Source organism: Hyla sarda, chromosome 3 (assembly GCF_029499605.1).
Source record: "Hyla sarda isolate aHylSar1 chromosome 3, aHylSar1.hap1, whole genome shotgun sequence".
In the NCBI taxonomy this organism is placed as follows: Eukaryota; Metazoa; Chordata; class Amphibia; order Anura; family Hylidae; genus Hyla; species Hyla sarda.
In genome coordinates, this window is record NC_079191.1 from 126,230,772 (window position 1) to 126,237,538 (window position 6,767).

The 6,767-nt window shown below is 48.5% G+C and overlaps 1 pseudogene; it reads right to left on the reverse strand.

Moving 5' to 3' along the window:
* LOC130360987 (fragile X messenger ribonucleoprotein 1 homolog) lies at positions 1-1,171 on the reverse strand (annotated as a pseudogene).
* Positions 1,172-6,767: the final 5,596 nt, after the last annotated feature.

A 6,767-nucleotide genomic window follows, 5' to 3' on the forward strand; every position in this document is an offset into this window, starting at 1 on the left:
CTAAAGTTGGTCCACTTTCTTCAACCTTTTAAGGTGGTAGTCCAGTAGAATGGTTTCTTTAGTAACACTGTCCTTTGTGCCCAGGAATACAAAAGGGGACCATTCCCTCGTCTTGGGAGCTCTTCTTATCACTCTCAACTCTCACTCTAGCAACCGCTTACTGGTCGACAACCTTCTGAATGTGCCTTCCTTTCTTCCCAATGACTTTTCCCACCAAGTTTCGGGGAACCCAGATTACCTCCTCAGCCAACTCCAAGTAACTTCTTGCCATCTTCACAGCATCTTGGTTCTCACCATACACATGACACGTACATGCATATTTATCAAGAACAACAGCAGTCAACCCAGGGATTCTCCTTGCTTGTTGTATATTTGTGCGTCGAGTGCCGATTACTGAGAGCATCAAGTCTTTTCGTACATCAAATTGCACATGGAATCTAGACACTGACAGACATGAGCTTTCCAGATTCTTTCTGGGTTCTTTGATTCTCGATATCACAGACAATTTTGTCCGAAGACTTCGAAAATGGATGTTACCAAACATGTTCACCCTCTTAATGGTAACTTCATTGTCAGACAAGATGACCAGCTGGGTATTCTCTGAGTCATAAGAAACTGAAAAGGCTTCCACTGCCTTTGAAAAGTCTTTATGAGACGATTCCTTTACGCACATCTGCTGTAAGTCTTCAGGAACTTTTAGCTTCACTTTATAGAAACTGTTCTTCACAACTAGTGTTCCAAAGACTTCCTTGGAGCCTCCTACCTTCTTCATGTTGCTCAAGGCAACGCCCTGGACACTGGCTGCAAACAAGGTAGTCCTTTCAGGCCTCTGCCTTCTCTCACCAAAGGCTGGACTGTAGTGTGAGCTTCTCTGGCCCTGACCATCCAAGTCTGTAACGCCTTTATTTTTCTGATCACGGACTCTGGATCCAGACTCCGGAGCTTCTTGTGAGACTTGCTTCAGCTGCTTTGTTTCTTGAGCCCTTCGCTCAGACACTGACACTTTTAGAGGAGGCATCTCCATCTCCAGCAGCTTCTTCTGCAGACTCTCGGTTTTCATTCGGAGTTCTTCATACAACTGAGCAATTTGCGCTTCAAGTCTCCCAACGGCAAGTTTCTCTTTGTGCAGTTCTGCTGCAGCCTGGTCACTGCTTTCTTTTAGGACCTTCATGTCCCCTTCCAGCTTTAAGTTTTTCTGCTGCTCACTCTTGAGTTTAGAGTTCACCTTCTCTCTTTCTAGCAATTCTGTCAAGTTATTGACAGTATCTTCCAGAGATAGCAGTTGTTGTCTCATCTGCTCATTGTCTTTACTCAGTAGCTCCATCTCGGACACTTTCTGCTCATAGACTTTTAGCTGAGCCTCTTGTTCGGAGATCTGCCTTCCCAGCGAATCCAAGGTAGCTGCACGAGACTTAATGTGCATTTCTTTCTGCGCCTCCAGGCTCTGCACCTTATGAGCCATTACCACTTTCTCCTTCTCGAGCTCTTCCATGGCTACCAACCTAGCCTGGTGATCACTTTGTAAAGCCCGATATGCCTCAGACAGAACATTCACTTCTCCCTCCTTGAGTGGCAACTGCTGGACCAGACTCTCCAATTCGCTCTCCTTGCTGGTCACATAACCCTGGGAGCGAAACAGTTCATCATGCAGAGCCACAAGCTCACTTTGGTGGATCTCCATATCTTTCTGCATCTGAAGCTTCACTTCTTTCTCTTTCTTCAAGTCTACAAGCGATTTTTCTTTGTCCTCCATCAGGCAATACACCTCTTCTTCTTTTTGTGCCAATTTTGAAGAAACCATCTGTAAGGTTTCTTCATGATTCTGGATCTGCGCTCTTTTCTTACGAAGTCCAGCTCAGTTTTCCAAGATCTCATACTTACAGCGGTCTCTTCACTCTCACTGCAGGAACTTGAGACATTCTCTTGTCTTCTGACCCTCACCTGTCCTTGGCCTGTCTCTTCCTTTGAGCCAACTTGATCCAGCGCTTCTCCTCCTTTAGGAGTTGTCTTCCTGTTTGCAAGGGACTTGGTCCCATGGGCCTTAAGGTAGTTCCTGGACAGTTTCTCGCTGTCTCTCTGCTCACTCGCAGACCTCTCTTTCACTTCAACATTATCTCTCTGCTGTCCAGCAGAGACATCAAGGGCCTTGGGGTCTGCAACAACATCTGGTTTAATGGTTCTACCTTCCCAGTCAGGATCCATCTCTGGTTCAGATGTCACATTTCCTTCACTCAGGACTCGGTCAGTGACAGTAAGCGCAGCACCCGGCTCCACATGTACTTTCTTCAGCACTTTTGCTTTATCCACAGCCATCACTGTAGCTTCCTTTTCAGCCACCATCTTCCCTTCTAGATGACCACGCAATGTCAGCCCCCCTTTTGGCTCATCTTTAACTTGAGGATGGAACCTATGTTCCAGAACCTGCTCCGTTTCTGGTTTTACTGAAGACTCTGTTTCAGTCAGAGGCACACTCTTCACTTGAGTCTCCAGATCCTCTTAGACTTGACTCACAGTCTGTTCTTCAGCTCTCCCAGCAATCTGGCAGACCCCTACCTGACATGTGTCTAGTGACTGCTGATACTCCCCCTCCTCAGCCTCTGCTGAGTGACTCTCAACCAGTGTGTGATGCAAGTCAAGTGTTGTGGGCCTATCAGGTGTACCTGCTCTAGTCACCTGACAGTCTTCCCATAATTGCTGAAAAAATGGAAAATTTGTCCCCAGTACTACATCATTCTCCAAGGAGGGTGCTATTGCAACCTTGTGACTCACTGTACCATAGGGAGTAGAAAAACAGACATCAACAGTTGTATAACCCCCAAAATCAGCCTGTATAGACACTATGTCAGAATCTGGCTTTCTGCTACTGGTCTTTACCAGACTTATTGCCATCCTTGGGTCTAGAATAGCCGCCATCTTTTTATCATCTACAACCAACTCACACAAGTTTTCTTTTGTCCTGTCTGAGTTGGTAGCAGTACACATTACTTCAGAAGACATAGGCATGCATGTTTCACACAACACAATATCACATTGCACATGATCAGAATTGACAGGACAGTTCATATCTACATGACCTAACTCATGCAAATTGCCTTTTGTAATATTTTCTCCCAGTCCTGCATTTAACATTTTCTGTTCACTAGACTTTTTTAGTCCAACCTACAGAGTGTGAACAGTCCCATCAGCCTTCATGAGGGGCGCCCCACTCTCACATGATTTTGCACTTAGATACAGGTTGGAGACATCTTGGACAGAGTTCACATAGTCATCTAGCGAGACAACGCCAACCTTTACCTCAGAAACCTTTGTGTGCGATTTCTCTGGAACATTCTCCCCATTCCACAAAGGCCAAAAATATGGGAAGTCTCTGCCCAGTATAAACTCCACATTAAGCTCTGCACACACCTCCAAAACATGGCTTACTGTCCCATAACAAGTTTCAAAGTCAATCAGAACAGTCTTGCCAGTCTCTGGTCGGGCCTTCAAAAAGGGTAGTATGTCTGGCATGACTCTGGATACAGCCTGGCGACAATCCAGTTCCGCAAACAGCGGGATACCACCTACTATCATCTCACGAGTCCCCACGTCCATCTTTTCTGACCTCCCGACCAGAGACTTATCAGGTGTTAAGACATCTTCTTGCTGAGCTGCCGCTGATCTCTTTAAGGTGCTCATCACTCCATGCCTCTTGGCGATATCCGGTTGCCGTCCTTGTCGGTTGCTCCTAGCAACGGCCTTGCAACGTCGACCCATCTTTGCACAAAATCTTGCACAGCTCACCGCTGCTTTGACACAATTGTCAGACACTCCTGCTGTACCAACAGTCACTTGTCGGCAGGATCGTTGCCCCTAGCAACAATTCCAACGTGTTGCGATCCGTTGCCCCTAGCAATGCTTTCACCACAGGCTCAGTCCTGCAACTTGACCACTGGTTGCTCCTAGCAACGTGTGCCGCGCATCCTCCACCAATTGTAAAGGGTTTCACTCTGGGATCGTCCTTAGCTGTAGCCAAAGGACACATTTTTCCACAATAAACCGGCAAACAGCGAGTCCTTTCTGCAATTCTGGCTCCTCGCCAGATTTATTAAACGGGGTGCAGGATAAACAAAATAAACAAAACATAAAAATAACTCCTAGGCCGTCTAGCCACTCACTACACATGTAGCATGCCCTGACTAATAACTGATGGGCTTTTCCCTGCCAGTTTAAACACAATAAGTCCTGCAGCCTTATAAGACACAGTTCACATTTGAACATAAAGTCCCATTTGTACAGCCACCTGCTAAATGTTACAGGAGCCGCGTCTCTCACTTCGGGAGTCCATGCTTGTGTCCTCAGCAGCCCTTGCTGTGCCCGCCTGGCACTGGACACGGTGTCTCCCCCCTCTAACAGCCACCTCTGTCTAGGGGAGAGCCCAGATTATTCTGTTTCTCTTGCTTTTAAGGACCCTTCCCCTTTCTGCTGCCTCATTGATTAGTCCACAGGTGAAGATTTCTGCAGGATCAGTGTGGGAAATGCACCCTTTCCTTGCCACACTGTCACAGTGTGTATATGGGAGCTGCGTATAAGTGTATATGGGGGCTGTGTATGTGTGTAGATTAGGCCTGCACGATATATTGCAATCCCAATCGAATCGTTATTATTAGGGATTGCGATATTTCAATTTGGCCTTTAGCAAAATCTGGCGATTACTTGCTTAAATGGTCCATGGCTCATGCAGCTCTGCCCGGCTTCCCACAGCGGCTCTGCCCGGCATCACGCGGCGGTGGCTCAGCATCCCGTGGCGGCGGCTCGCTACAGCATTTCATAGCTCTGCAGTAGCTAAGTCGGCTCCTGTATAGTGTGGCGGGCTGTGGCTTTCTCCAAGCAGTGCTTAGCACTGGCAGGAAGTCACTTCCTCCCAGCGCTCTATGGTACAGCAGGAGTTGCGTGGGAGGAAGTAACATAGTGCAGGCAAGGGACATGAAATGGGGAGGGAGAATTAAATGGGCACTCTCACCAACTTTTTTTTTAAATTTGTTGTAGTACTTATGTACTACAACATACTGTATCTCTAATATATTTTCATTTTTTTTTTAATTATTATTATTAGGGTGAAATTTACGTTTGAAAACCGGCCACTAGGGGTCTCCCTCCCAGTGGCCGGTTGCAGCCTGGCGTGACATCAAGCCTGAATTCGGACCGATGCCGGCCGGGCAATCGGTCCTAAATCATTTAGGCTGCGCTCGCTCCCTGCCTGTCAATCAGACAGACGGGAGCGAGCGCATTAAACGCCGGGGCTGTCCGCGAATCTAATCAGCCAATGTGCGCAGCCCCGGTGTCTAATGCGCTCGCTCCCGCCTGTCTGATTGACAGGCAGGGAGCGAGCGCAGCCTAAATGAATTAGGACCGATTGCCCGGCCGGCATCGGTCCGAATTCCCCGCCCCCGACATATAAACTGGAGTGGAGACAGCGTACTCACACTAGTTATCTGTGCCGCGCTGAAGCTCCACTGCAAGTTTACAAGCCGGTGTAGTGAAGAAAACTGTGTCTTGAAGCGTTCTTTGTCCTGAAAAGCTGATGAAAGTGCTGAGACACTGTGTTTGGATGAGAAGACACAGTTTTCTTCACTACATTGGTCTCGGGAGGTGTCTATTTCTATGTAGGCTACTCCTATACTCCTCCTCCCTGGGTAGCACATGTACTGCTAAACAGGGAGGAGGAGACCCCGGAGCATCCTGCCCTGCAATTCGCTAATCATCTATGTGCGCTCCCGACGGCAGCACAGCATAGATGAAGTGAAGGCGGAAGTCGGCGACCAGCAGGCATCAGTGACGTTGCGCCTGCTGGGGAAGCCGGCTTCCAGGGCAAGACTGCACAGCAAGCAAGAAGACCAGAAGATGAAGACTATGTAAGTCCCCCAAAAATTTTTAAAGGCAGGGAGGGGGTTAGGGATATATAACCTATAGGAAGGGACAGAATAAAACAATAATGAGATGGTGGGAGCTACTCTTTAAGATTATTGCTCCCCATTTCAAATATGTAATAATGACAAGAAGAGGATTAGTTGTATGAAGGGAATGGGCTGTATGAGGGGAGACAGGGGCTGTATGAGGGGGGACAGGGGCTTTATGAGGGGGGAAAGGGGCTGTATGAGGTGAGACAGGGGCTGTATGAGGGTGAAACATAGGCTGTATGAGGGGGAAACATAGGCTGTATGAGGGTGAAACATAGGCTGTATGGAGGGAGACGGGCTGTATGAGGGGGGACAGGGGCTTTGTGAGGGGGAAACATATGCTGTATGAGGGGGACAGGGGCTGTATGAGGGGGGACAGGGGCTGCATGAGGGGAGACAGGGGATGCATGAGGGGGTCAGGGGCTTTATGAGAGGGAAACATAGACTGTATGAGGGGAGACAGAGGCTGTATGAGGGGGAAACATAGGCTGTATGAGGGGGACGGGCTGTATGAGGGGGGACAGGGGCTTTATGAGGGAGAAGCATAGGCTGTATGAGGGGGACAGGGGCTTCATGAGGGGGAAACATAGGCTGTATGAGGGGGAACAGGGTCTGTATGAGGGGAGACAGGGACTGTATTAGGGGGACAGGGGCTTTATGAGGGGGAAACATAGGCTGTATGAGGGGGAATATAGGCTGTATGAGGGGGGACAGGGGCTGTATGAGGGGAGACAGGGGCTTTATGAAGGAGAAACAGGCTGTATGAGGGGAGACAGGGGCTGTATGAGGGGAAACATAGGCTGTATAAGGGGGGACAAGCTGTATGAGGGG